At 46.4% G+C, this 14,558-nt stretch overlaps 1 long non-coding RNA gene across 2 annotated transcripts; it reads left to right on the top strand.

Moving 5' to 3' along the window:
• Positions 1–9,683: 9,683 nt before the first annotated feature.
• Positions 9,684–13,332, top strand: LOC130705530 (uncharacterized). Of its 2 annotated transcripts, none has more exons than XR_009005807.1 (2): positions 9,684–10,472; positions 12,537–13,332. It is a non-coding gene; the product is annotated as an uncharacterized LOC130705530 (long non-coding RNA). The 2 variants fall into 2 exon arrangements; XR_009005806.1 differs by having other exon boundaries at positions 9,684–10,380.
• Positions 13,333–14,558: the final 1,226 nt, after the last annotated feature.

Raw genomic sequence — 14,558 nt, forward strand, 5'->3', positions numbered from 1 at the left:
CTACTGAGCCCTTTCTCTGCTGACACCCCTCACCTCCACCCCCTCTCCCCCACCTCTGAGCCTCATCCTAAGGACACAGTGATAGCACTTGTTTCTTTCATTGCCTGGTAATAGGAGAAAACCTGGAAATTTAGGGATTTGCTTAATGTGAAAACTCCTGAGTCTAAATGTCACGACTGGGGACTTCCCTGGCGGTCCAGTGGTTAAGAATCCGCCTTCCAATGCAAGGGAGACAGGTTCGATCCCTGGTTGAGGAACTAAGATCCCACATGCCGCGGGCCAACTAAGTCCGTGTGCCACAACTACAGAGCCCGCACACCACAACAAAAGATCCCATGTGTTGCAATGGAGACCCGACTTAGCCTAAATAAATAAATATCAAAAATAATAAATGTCATGACTTTTCAACAAAGGAGATTAGGAGCTGGGAAGAATACATCTGAAATCTAGATTCATCTGAATTATGGTATTGACATATTTATATCTTTTTTAAACTCAGGCATGGCCTACCCTTCATTTTGTCCTCCAATATTCATTGCCCCTCTTCTTCCATACCAATGGGATTTTTAGCTGGGTACACAACTGCTCAAAACAAAGACCGTGTGTCTCAGCCTCCCTTGCAGCTACGTGTGACTGAGCCAGCCCAACAGTATATAAGCAAGAATGTTGGATGTGAGCGTCTGAGGAGCTTCCAGAAAGACAGTTGGTGTGCGCCCTACACCCTTTCTTGATTCCTTCCTGGAATTCCAGCCTAGCCTCTGTCTTGGAGCACAAAGACAGTGGCACAGCCTCTGGATGGCCAAGTGAAGCTGAAAGAGAATTGATCCCTGAAGATTTGGAGTGAGATGCATATCAGCCCAACTCTATCTGTACTTGAACTTGTGCAGAATTGGGATCAAACTTCTATTTTGTTTATGCTAATGCTTATCTGAGGATTTTCTGTTATGTGCAGCCAAACCTAATTCTTTTTTTTAAAATATTTATTTATTTTATTTATTTATTTTTTTGGCTGTGTTGGGTCTTAGTTGCGGCACGCGGGATCTTCGTTGAGGCATGTGGGATCTTTTGTTGCGGTGTGTGGGCTTCTCTCTAGTTGTGGCGTTCGGGTTTTCTCTCTCTAGTTGTGGAGCATGGGCTCCAGAGCACAGGGGCTCTGCAGTTGTGGCACGTGGGTTCCAGGGCACGTGGGCTCTGTAGTTTGTGGCTCATGGGCTCTCTCGTTGAGGTGCACGAGCTCAGTAGTTGTGGCACACAGGCTTAGTTGCCCCGCGGCACGTGGGATCTAAGTTCCCTGACCAGGGATCGAACCCACGCCCCCTGCATTGGAAGGCGGATTCTTTACCACTGGACTACCAGGGAAGTCCTTGGCCAAACCTAATTCTAATTGGTATACCAAGTATTAAGATTAACTAGTCTTTGGTTAAAAAAAAAAAAAAAGATAACATAAAAGGTAATGATGGGCTTCCCTGGTGGCGCAGTGGTTAAGAATCCGCCTGCCAATGCAGGGGACAAGGGTTCAAGCCCTGGTCCGGGAAGATCCCACATGCCGCGGAGCAACTAAGCCCGTGTGCCACAACTACTGAGCCTGCGCTCTAGAGCCCGCGAGCCACAACTACGGAGCCCGCATGCCACAGCTACTGAAGCCCACGCGCCTAGAGCCTGTGCTCTGCAACAAGAGAAGCCACCGCAATGAGAAGCCTGCGCACCGCAACGAAGAGTAGCCCCCGCTCGTCGCAACCAGAGAAAGCCTGCGCGCAGCAACAAAGACCCAATGCAGCCAAAAATAAAAATAAAAAAAATTTAAATTAAAAAAAAAAAGAGACCCATCTCACATAAACATAACTTTTAAAAAAAAAGGTAATGACAATATTTATAAGAAGAGAATAAAATTATAGAAATAAAATTATAAGCCAAATTATCATCAGTTAGACCAAACCTATAACAATGTGTTCTTAAAAGTATATTCAGTGACTTATTCAACAACTGTATTGTGTTGGGCCCTGTATCAGACTGGGAGGATGCCATCATGAAGATGTCACGGTCCCTGCCCTCGTGAATCTCACATCTGGGGAAGTTGTAATACAAGTATGATGGGAGGAAGAAGCAGAGAGGGCTGTGGGCACACATGCTTCTCCTGCAGCACGAGGGAGGGGCCTGCACCTGCTTTCTCAGAGATGAGGTCCCAGCTGAGCCCTGAGGAATGCGTAGGAGTCTGTTAGACAAAGAAGAGGGAAGGAACAGCATGCCAGGCCTCGGGATCTGCTGGTGCGGAAACTTGGAGCAGAGAGAGCATAGCACTTTTGGAGCGCTGCAAAAAGAGCAGTTAAAAACGAGGTTTGTTCATGCAGAACTAGGCTGGGACATGAGAAAACAGGGCCCCGTAACATGCATTAGCAGAGGCCTCGAGTGAAATGGAATGAGACTTAAAGAGAGGGCAGTTTTACAGAGTGTAAGAGGAAGTCACCAACAGACTTGCAGGAAAGTCCTGATGGACTTCACTTTGGGCTCGATTGGGGTTGCAGACCATCAGCCGATGTGCACGGGTCCCAGTGCACACAAGTGTGGACACCCCCCAAGAGGCGGAGTGGGTGCTTGGGGGGAGAGAGGCTGACGGGTGGGGTCTCCATGAGGTCACGGGAAAGGGTGGAGGCTGTGGATACAGGCTACACATGGAAGCGCTCGAGAGGCAGGGTGGTTCCAAGCAACGTCCTCAGTGGACGTGGGAGAGCCACACTCAAGTCTGGAGTGATGGCTCCACAGGGTGGCAGAGGCCACAGCTCAGGATTCTGCTTGGGAAGAGCTGTGGCAATGTCGATACCAGGTCAGGTCCAGGAGAGACCGGTACATTGAGGGAGAGTGAGCAGCTTTCCCTGGAGAGGGATACCGAGGGGGTCTTGCCATGCGGGCAAAGACTGAGGCTGGGTCAAAACTCAAACAGCCACACAGAAAAGTCAGGTGCAAGGTACCAGGCAGACCAAACAAACAGGTCCTCAGCCAGTTTCCCACTGCACACATCCAGATTTGTTTGTTTAAAATTTTTTTGTGGTAAAATATACACAAGACAAAATGTATGATTCCAACCATTTTTAAGTGTACAGTTCAGTGACATTAATTATATTCACAGTGCTGTGCAACTATCACCACTGTCCATTTCCAGAACTTTTTCATCATCTTGAACTAAAACTCCGTACCCATTAAGCAGTAACTCCCCAAACCCTCTCCCTCTCCACCCCTGGTAATCTCTGTTCTACTTTCTGCCTCTAGGAATTTGACTGGGTATTTCATGAAAGTGGGATCATACAGTATTTGTTCTTTAGTGCCTGGCTTATTTCGCTCAGCATAACGTCTTCAAGTTTCATCCATGTTGTAGCATGGCTCAGAATTTCCTTCCGTTTTAAGGCTGAATAATATTCCATTGTATGTATAGACCACATTTTGTTCATCCATTCATCCATGGACATTTGGCTTGTTTCCACCTTTTGGGAGCTGCCATGTTTTTCTACCACCAGTGATAGAAGCTTAATTACAGTAAAAAGAGGTGGGAGAGAAGTTAGCAGGGAGAGGGAGAAACCCAGAGCAGAATAGGAACGTCATCTACTCTCTCCTTTTTACAAATGTGGAAATTGAAGTCTGTAGCAGGTCTGAATGGCTCAAAGTCACAAAGAACTCAGGTCTTCTGACCTTCAGGCTACTTTTTCTTCTAGTGTCACGTTTACCATGAAGCTAGTGTGAATCTAGCTGAATCCCACGACAGTCAAGGACTATGGGTAGCACCAGATGCAGAGATCTGGAAGCCTGAGAACAGAGGCTGGAACCCCAAGGCACCAGGTCACACCTGCACAGAAACGGAGCCGGAGGGACGGCCCCGGGCAAAACTATCAACGTGCTTTTGGGTCCCCTCTCTATGGGTCATCCATCCTTCCTTTCCACCTTGGCTGTTCACGTGCTCTCATGTGTCCATCTCGTTCCCTTTCTTGGTCTTAGCAGGATAAGAACCATCTCTGCTGAGCAGGTAACAGATTATTTAGGCGTTAGCTTCTAGTGCCAGCTACACCCCTCCCAGGGAGATTTCTATTTTAACGGGCAACTTTAGAAAATGGACAATGTTAGGACGCAAGCTAATGCGGGTAGAAGGGCAGAGGCTGAGAGTGTTGTATTCGGGCAGGAGTCACCTCCTCTGCTTGCTGGTGGGGTTGGTTAGAGGCAGCGGGAAGTTGCCCATCCAGCCTCCCTCCCGGGCAAAGAGTGTAGGCTCACTCACAAACGTCTAGGTCTTTGTTTCTTTTCTTTCTCAGAATTCTTCCTTGAGAGAAAATGCATTTTGTATTTATTTTACCCTCCACATTGTGTACACTATAGCTTTCTGCACGTAAGTTCTCAGTCAAACCTGGGGAGGATGATTAACCGCTGGCCAAATATTTCAAACTTGGGTGAAGGAGTCAAGGATAATGGAAGTGCTTCTTTTGCCACTTTGCTACCTTATCCTCCAGATTTATCATGGGTCAATAATAACAAATACTGTCATCAAAGAATATCTTCCTTTTTTAGCCTTTGACAGTGAGCACTGAATAAGATATACTTCATTAAATATTTGCCTTATTTTTCTTTATCCATTCTTATCAGTTTCACACACACACATATCACCTTGCTTGCATTCTACACAGAACAAAACAAAATCTAGACTGTACCAGAATGCTCTGTACCCTTACTACAATGATTATTTTTTATATACAGTGCCCCAATTGTCTCTAATACCAGCTATTACCCATGAACAAATGCCAAGTATATATGAACCCTCCTTAGGGAGTCAGAGTTTATGAAAAAGTAATTTATTTCCTTCTTAGGTTTATATATATATATATACATAATATACAATTTTACGATTTCCATGAAAAGTAACTGTCTCCAATTCCAAAGCAGGATGTGTAGGACAGTACCGGTAACTAAGACTTATCCAGTGCTTCAAGGCTGGCACGATGTATTATCCTCACCTGATCCTCACATACACAGTGGTCAAGAAGATAAATAGTTGCCCAATCTATAAATGTGGAAAGTAGGTCTCAGACATAACTTGCAGAAGGTATAAAGCTATCTGACTTAGACCTGAGTCTTTTAATTCCAAATCCCACCCTCTTTCCACTCTGCTGGTCATCACTATCTGCATATCTCGACTAGCTGATGGTTTATTTTCAATGCCCAATTAACTTGAAATCTCTCCTAAAACCAACAGATGTAGCAATTGGCAATCTTAGATCTCATCTTCAACGTGTGTTTCTCTCAAGTGGTCACCTAATCAGGTTTGACATGCTTAAATAAGGCCGAAATGTATGTCATTGTAGATATGCTCTTTTTATTTATTTTTTTTTACTTTTTTTTACGCTGCGCAGCCTGTGGGATCCTAGTTCCCCGACCAGGGATTGAACCTGCGCCCTCTGCAATGAAAGCACGGAGTCCTAACCACTGGGCTGCCAGGGAATTCCTGATATGTTCTTAAACGTAGCTATTTTTAAACAAAAATAGAGCTACCACATGACCCTGCAATCCCCCTCCTGGGCATATATCTGGAGAACAACATGGTCTGAAAGAATACATGCACCCCAGTGCATGTATTACAGCACTGTTTACAATAGCCAAGACGTGGAAGCAACCTAAATGTCCATCGACAGAGGAGTGGATAAAGAAGATGTGGTACATAGGTTCTGAAGAAACTAGGGGCAGTACAGGAAAGACGCAGACGTACAGAATGGACTTGAGGACACGGGGAGGGGGAAGGGTAAGTTGGGATGAAGTGAGAGAGTGGCATGGACATATATACACTACCAAATGTAAAATAGATAGCTAGTGGGAAGCAGCCGCATAGCACAGGGAGATCAGCTCGGTGCTTTGTGACCACCTACAGGGGTGGGGTAGGGAGGGTGGGAGGGAGACGCAAGAGGGAGGGGATATGGGGATGTATGTATACGTATAGCTGATTCACTATGTTATAAAGCAGAAACTAACACACCATTGTAAAGCAATTATACTCCAATAAAGATGTTAAAAAAAATGTGGCACATATATACAATGGAATATTATTCAGCCATAAAAAATAATGAAATGATGCTATTTGCAGCAACATGGATGGACCTAGAGATTGTCATACTGAACGAAGTAAGTCAGACAGACAGAGAGGGATATCGTATGATATTGCTTGAATCTAAAAAGAAATGACACAAATGAACGTATTTATAGGGCAGAAACGGACTCACATACTTGGAGAATGATCTTGTGGTTGTAGGGTGGAGGAAGGGTGGAGGGAAGGGATAGTTGGGGAGTTTGGGATTGACATGTACACACAGCTGTATTTAGAAAGGATGACCAATGGGGACCTACTGTATAGCACAGGGAACTCTGCTCAATGTTATGTGGCAGCCTGGATGGGAAGGGAGTCTGGGGGAGAATGGAAACATGTATATGTATGGCTGAGTCACTTTGTTGTACACCTGAAACTATCACAACATTGTTAATCGCCTATACTCCAATATAAAAAGTTTTTTTTTAAAGTAGCTATTTAAAAAAAAATGTTTCACTATAAACAGTTTTTAAAAAATCCTTTACCACTCTATGGTTTGGAAGTAAGATTTTTTTAAAAGGTTTAAAAACTAAAAAAAACACAATTAGCTAAAATGTAGGTAAAACGTACTTATAGGATTTTTACCAAATCACAGTATCTAAAATGTTTTCTGAACTCAAAATTATCCAAGCCTACATACACAAGAGAGAGGCCATTTCTCCCGCATTTCTTTTTTCCTTATCATTTGTTTATAATAATCACTTGGCGTGTCCTGTAAACAGATATGGTACATGCTGAGAGAATATTTCTCTGTAGAAATAGTAATTATAATGAATATTTTTCTGCTTTAAATACTTTAAATACATTACTTACTTTTACTTTTATATAATCTCAGTTTTTTGCTTATTTCACTAAAGAAACAAACTTACCCTCTCTTTTTTTTAAAAAAAAATTTTATTTCTTACTAAATTCCACTCCCTTCCACCAAAGTGTAAAAAAGTCAACAGACTAGCTGTACAGTAATGAGAAAACCAACAAGGATCTCCTTCAGAGTAAGGCTGAAGGGAAACAATTTGTAGTAGTTAAGATTTATTCCCCCATCCTCCCTCCAAATATTACATCTCTCAACAAAGAATTCTTGTTTAACTTTATTGGAAAATGTGTAGCAGGGTGGTGTTTAGAAATACTACAGATCTAAATGGGCATATGTTAGCATTGTGAACTCCAAGTGAATGAACACAAGGAAAATGAGAATTTCAATTTGTTACACAGACATCTCATGTAAGCAAAAGAAAAATATTAAGTGTATCAGGAGTTGTTTGTTAAAGTCAGTTTCAGAGCAATTTCTTAACATACAGGATAATGCTATCCTAAAAATTAATAATAATAATAAACAAGGAACCAGAACTCTCAGCTACTCTTTCCTCCCACGCCTTCCCTCAGTCATTATTGGGGCATTACTTTCAGCTCAGTTTTAAAGATTCAGAGTCTGACCTTAAAAGGAACCCATTTAACCCACTTCTGCCCATTTGCATTGAACAGCAGCAACTGGTCCAGAGTTTCATTTCACAAACCACACACACTATTTCTGCTACAAGAGATTTATAGTTAATTGTGACAAAAACATCACATTGGTTTAAGTAAAATTTATTGTTTTTTAAAAATGTTTCTCTTATAGAGAAACCTGTAACTAAGAAGAGGAATTCAAAACTGAAAAATACAGCAATATAAAATGAATCTATCAGCAGACACCTAAGGCTACCGGTTTCCTGTGCCCATCACTGTGTATTCTAAAAGGGCTCTGACCAGTGTAGCCTAGGAGCTGGGAACAATGTTGAGCAGGACGCAGCCCCTGCTTTGAAGGGCAGGACAAGTGACTGCACTGCAAGGCTATGGTTTGCTGCAGAGGTAGGGGTGCGATGGGCGCCCCTAATTCTCACTTTGGGGAAGGTGAGGGAATGGAAGGAAGCCACCTCTCAGGAAAGCAGGAGAGCGGGGAGGGCTGCGGAAGCTGGAGAGGACTGGGCATGTTGAGAGAACGGAAAGCAGTTCAGGTAGGCTGGAACTGGGGACGGGTGGGAGGAGTGGCCGGTGGTCAAAGATCCAGCAGGGGACAGGATTAGGAGGGCCTTATAAAGAGAATTTAAGGAGATAGGACTTCATCCCGAGGGCGACAGACATCCCCTAAAAGAGTTTAAACGCGGGTAACACGATCCGATTTACTTTGCAGTGAAGTGTCTCTCTGGCTGCAATGTCGAGACGGGGGTAGGGCAAAACCCGAGACCGAGACGAGTGAGCAGGTAACTAACGGTAATCCAGGTGGGAGACGCCGGTGCTGCACGGAAGAAGCCAGAGCATGGCAGGAGCGACAAACAGGCGACCAGAAGCACGGAAGTAAGACGGATCCTGGGGCTTAATGACTGGAGGACGGGGTGAGGGGCTGAGGACCAAGCTATCGTGATGCAGTTGCCGAGATGGGAAACACGGGAAGTTTGGAGGGGAGGTGCGGAGCTCCATTTAGGACACACAGATGATGAGATTTCTGTGGCACTCAAGTTAACTATGCCTGGACCTCAGGATGGGGTCGGCTGGAAGCAGGACGACGCTCTGCGAGTGGACGAGACCATCCAGAGGAGAAGGTGGCCCAGAACGCCTGCCCGGGGAATCCCTCCCGTGCGACCGGACAATGTTTATGTTGTCTTTTTCCTCAAATATACATCGAATCACAAAACACGCTGCGCGATTAGTCAGAGGAGTTCATGGCTTTCATTTTGCAGGTGAGGAAAATGAGACTTCGGGGTACGGGTTTGTTCACGTTCACATACACCCCCTACTCTACCCTAAAAATTAAGTCAGTGTATCCGATGGCTGAAACATATATTCTTCCCCAAATGTTCGGTAGAAGAGATCACAGAAATGAAATTAGTTTAAAAATGCCTTTTGTTCCTTTTTTCCCCCCAACTCCCACGATGAAATATTGTGATCAACTTTCGGTTTTAATAAATACTACCAGACATTAAAAATATGTAACCACTTTTCTTTAGAAAAACTCGGACAGAGGAGAATCTTAGAGCCTATCTCACCAGTAAGTACACAACTTCTTTTAGTTCTCTGTGCTGCATAAATAAGCCTTGACAGATCCTGGCTTTATGCTCATTAACCCGGCACGTCCATCCCCGGTTTTCCAATCTCCGGGACGTGCCCACTCGCCCCCTCCCCTCCCCTCCCCTCCCCCCTCCGGCCTCACCACCTGCTCCTGGCGCCGCCCCCCTCCTCCCGCCCGCCCGTCCGCCCGCGCCGGTTCTCACGCGCGGCCCGCGCCCCTCCCCGCCGCTCCCGCCCTTTCACTTCCGCGGAGCTTCTGAGTCGGAGCCGGTGGCCTCCGCGCCCGGCTTCCCAGCCGCTCCGCACTCCCGCTTCCCCCGCCCGCCTCCCGGCGCCGCGCCCCCCACGAAGTTCTGCCTCCCGCGCCGCCCCCCGCGAGGACTTCAGAGGCGGTCCTGGGCCGGCCGACGCTGATTGGTGGCCTCCCGGGCGCCCCGCCCCCCGTGCACGCGCAGGAGGTGGGGCGGACCCAACGTGGGCGCGCGCGCGGCGCGGCCCCGAGAGCGAAGCGTCCGTGACCCGCGTGCCGGGCCCAGGCGTCCGGGGCCAGGCGACAGCGAGGTGGGGGCGGGCGGCGGCAGGGCGCTCCGGGGCTGGGGTGCTCACGTGGCGCCGAAGGCCCCCGCAGGCCCCGGCGGCGCCCCCCAGCCGGGCGTCCCGCAGGGGCTGGGAGCTGCCCAAGGGGCCGTCGTCGTCGCCAGCCCGGTAGCCCGGATGTCGCTGCCCCCCGCGGCGGGGCCGCCGACGCGTTTCTCGGCCCGGGAGGAGGCTCGTCTTAAAGGGACAGCGCCGCGTTCGAGCCAGAGGGGGCGGCGCGTCCTGCCCTCCGTGCGCGACCCCTGCCCCGGGGGACGCCGCGGCGCCCACCGCCCCAGGCCCCCTGCTCCGGACGGGGCGCAGTCGGAGCGCGGCGCCCTGCCCCGGGATGGCCGCAGAGGGCCGCCCGGAGGCCAGGTTTTCCTCCGGCCCGAGCGTGGCCGGTGGCGCCGCGCGGGGCCGGAAGGCGCCGGCCTGTGATTGGCCGAGGCCCCCGTGAATGCAGGACATTGTCTGGTCGCGGCCGTCTCTGTCTCTGCCCGCCGCCCTTCCACCGAGCAAGATGGGTGCGCAGCGAGGTCCCGGGGCGGCCCGGTCCCTCCGGCCCGCAGTCCCTGCGGCGGTGGGAACCCGGAGTGGGAAAACCTAACTTTCACGAGATCATGGCATCCGAGAATGGAACCGAGGTGCTGTTTCAAAATACAAAACCATCTCCACTAGGAAAGAAAATCATTTGTGTTTGACATAAAGGTTTCCTTTAAGATAAAAAAATGCTAAGGTAATTGAAAAGCGCCAAGTTATAAAAACGGCTGTTTTGTCTTCAAGATTTCTTTAATTAGGATCTATGATAGTTCCTCTGAATATCCTTTATAAAAATTTCAGCAATATGTACATCATATATACATACATATATATAGGAAACAACCTTGTTGTAGAAGTGCAGCTTCTCTAGGTCTTAGTGTCCTTACGCTGGACTGGTCGCTTTCCAAGTTTGCTTCCATTGTAAAAATAACTCTGATTCTGATTCTAGGCGTAAAGTTCTGATACATCCTATGTACTGGATCATATCTCAAGGCCTTGGAATAGATGAGACCTTTTAAAGAACCCTTGAGGAGATTACAGTTCTCCTAAGATTGTCTTTGGAAATATGTGGGAGTTATTTAAGTGAAGTTGTAATCTTTTAGTAATTTTGGCATAAAGGAAAATGAACAGTAGAGAAATGTACGGAGGTCAATCAGTTATTAGTCAATGTGAAAAGCAAGGTTTTCTTTCATCCTAAAGAAGTTTTCTAGGTAACAGAATATTATAATAAGGAATAACCATCTTTCCTATTTTGTCCCCAGTATCAAAGGCGTAGGAAGGTGGCAAAGGAGAGAAGACACACATGAAATAAGAGATACAGAAATGGAAACTGTTTGGAGAGTTTTGAATAAAATAAGTCGGTATTTGCTTTTTAAAAAAAACTGAATAGGAAAAATTATTGTAGCGTTAAAAGCACACGCGTTGATATAGATAATATTTTGTAGGTACAGTTTTGTGCCCTCTTCAAAATTAAAAAAAAAAAAATCAGTGCTTTCATTTAATTGAGCAATCAACAAGAATTAGAGATTTGGAAATGACAAACAAATGAAGGAAGGAAAGTATCCAGAAAAGAAGATAAATTTAATGGACATGATTCATTGCAAGAGACATGACCTCATTCCTTAATAGAGGGATTTCCACTAAACCAGATTTGATGTTACAGAAATTTGTTTTACAGGCTTTTCCTCAAAATTATACTAATTTGATATTGCCCCCCCCCCTTATTTGTTACGGAAAGGGAAGAAATACAAGGAAAAAATTTAAACATTGTTGCAGCTTCCTCAAATGACAATTGTTGCAGGCTCCCTCACCCTTACCCATCTTAATAAAGGAATGAAAAAGCAGAAATCATCAGCATAAAGATTCTAGCTGTCTCCAGAAATGAAACATGAATAGTTGTGTGATGTCTGTGAGTGAAGCAAATTCAGTTTTGATTATTTAAGCTTCTAGTATTTAAATTGTTGATTTTCCTAATTAAACAGATTTTTACTTAAGTTATTAAAATTTAGAGGTTAAGCTGAGTGAAATAAAAATAAATTGTTTACAATAAACACAAGCAGCAGGTAATATGATACAGTCTACAAGGCATGCAGTGTCTTACCAAGTAAGTTTAAGACTTTTCCAAAAAGTTTTTTCCTTAAGATTTTTGCTTTGGTATTTGATGTATAACTATAGGTTAGTCTGTATAGAGTGATAGTATTTATGGAACACTTGATATATGCCAAACCCTGTTCTAAGTGTCTTCTTTGATCTTCACAAAAATGTTGGGAGCAGGTACAAGCATCCCCATTTTAAAGATTTGGAAACTGAAGCTCTAGAGGTCAGGTAGCTTGCCCAAGGTCAGACAGTTGGTGGGTGTAGAGCTGGGACTCGGGCCTAAAATCCTGTCTGAATCTGCTCAAAGCAGCTGGCTCTGTGTTTTCAGTCACTCACTAGGCAGACTTAGTTACTTCTATGGATATGATTATTCATTTTTTATCAGTTCTTTTTGACAGTTACGGATTTAAATATTTTTGCATTAGCCCTGTCATTCATTTATGTTTCAGGTGACCATGTAGATACAAGATTGCCACCTGTATTTATTTTGCTACAGAAAGTGAAGCATCCCTATCATTTTTAAAGAGAAACACCCCCTCAGATTTGCATCTCCTGTTCTCTTTTAAACAGACATGTACATGGACAGTAGCCCATGAGCAAGTCCCCTCACCCTCTGCTTTTCTGTCTTTTGTCTTTTTCTTCTTTCTGGCGTATTGCTTCTCAGGACCCCCATAATACCTACTGGCCGTGGTAGCTGCATCTGATCGGTGTCAGTCCCAGAGCAGGCGCTGGCGTCATTCAGTTAGTGTCTGAATGCGGACAAATCAGCCAGTCCTTCACAAGACCGAGAAGGGAGGAGCAATCAGGAATGCAAGACAGGGACTTCCCTGGTGGCGCAGTGGTTGAGAATCCACCTCCCAATGCAGGGGACACGGGTTCAATCCCCGGTCTGGGAAGATCCCACATGCCGCGGAGCAACTAAGCCGGTGAGCCACGACTACTGAAGCCCTCGAGCCTAGAGCCCGTGCTCCGCAACAAGAGAAGAGCCTAGAGCCCATGCTCCGCAACAAGAGAAGCCACCGCAGTGAGAAGCCACCGCAGTGAGAAGCCTGCACACAGCAACAAAGACCCAACGCAGCCAAAAATAAAATAAAATTTAAAAAAAAAAAAAAGGATGCAAGACAGGAATCTGGGGGGCTCAGGAGCATAAAGCTGAGGCAAAGGGCTGTGCCTTTAAGACTTTTTTTTTTTGCCTTTTTGCCTTTTTTTCTTCAGTCTGTATCTTCAGCTGAGAAGTGGCAACATCCTTAATGACAGCCAAGGGTACAGGGTCACCGTCCCTCACGTTTACCTTGCTCTGTCTAGGCACTGGTCCCAGAGTTAGTGGCCATTATAGTCTTCATCTGTAGCTCTGCCCAAGACAGGGGGGAGGGCAGTCTGTCTCAGTCCCTGTCTTCGCTCGTTCCAAGTGCCTGTATCAGGAGGTTAAGAAATCAGAAATAAAATCATTCTGAAGGGGATCACTTGTGACTCATTAATCCATGTGATTTCTGATGCTCATTGTCACTGGAAATTGAGTTGGCTAAGTCTGTTTAACTTCTGTGATGAAGGATCAGCGTTCGGATTTGACGTTCTGGGGGCTGAGAGGGATGAAAGGATTGTGTTCCGCTGTCCTCCACTCCCCACCCCGTACCCACGGCAGCACTCCTGGCTCTTTGTCCTTGGTCAACAGGCCTCCGTCTGCAGTGAAACACTGGCAGGGAAGCGCACAGAGCAGCGTGGAGGGTGGCACAGCACCTGGTAAGCCCGACCCGCCCAAGCCCGCTGCCACCAGTGGGTGACGGGCACGACCAGCATCAGTGTCTCAACAGCCCAGGTGCCCAGAAGGGCAGGGGAGACACCTCTGCAGAGCCCACAGAGAGAGCCATCTGGCCTCTTATTCCTCAGTGGCTGTCTTTTCATTGATTTTTTTTTTTTTAACAAAGGTCCATAATTAAGCCCTTACCGTCTGATATTTCTCAAATCCAAGTATTAAGACACCTTACAAATGTGTAAAAATGCGTTAAATCGAATAACAAGCACCCGCTCTCATTTCTCTTTGTACTAGTATCCTTAGCACTCAACAGGTGGCCACTGTCTCTTCCTGGGCTCCAGCACACAGCCAGATTCTGGAAATGCCATCTTCTCTCTGTACCCCTGAGCCTTGGTGGGGATGCTGGTCCCCAGATGCCTTCCTTTGCCGATTCCTTTCAGTCTGCCCACACTTCTTAAAAGTCTTTTCAAAAAGCCTGACTGAACGTGTATCTCCTTCCCTCTTCTGGTCCTGCCTGCCTCTCACATCCGTCAGGATCTGACCCTGACCCACTCCTCCAGCGCAGCCTGCGGCCTGGCCCTTCTGCATCCTCTCTGTCTCTCACAGCAAACTCCTCCTCCCCATACACCTGGACCCTTGAGTCCGCTGCTCTTTCTGTCCTGAACACACCGTGAAGACGCCCTGGGCCCCTTCCGTGTGGGCTGCGTCTACTGTTCGCTGACCATATCGTTTTTGAATTGCTGCCTTGCCTTTCCAAGACTGGAGGTTCCCTGAGGTCAGAGACCACGTCTTAATCACCTGTGCATCTTGGCGCTTAGCACAGCACGGAACACACGAATAACATCATGAAACCATCGCTAAATCACAGCTGAAAAGGTTTTGTCTCCTCTATTGATTTTTTCCCGAGACCAGCTTTCTAGCTTTTCAAATTTT

Source organism: Balaenoptera acutorostrata, chromosome 17, assembly GCF_949987535.1.
Source record: "Balaenoptera acutorostrata chromosome 17, mBalAcu1.1, whole genome shotgun sequence".
NCBI lineage: Eukaryota > Metazoa > Chordata > Mammalia > Artiodactyla > Balaenopteridae > Balaenoptera > Balaenoptera acutorostrata.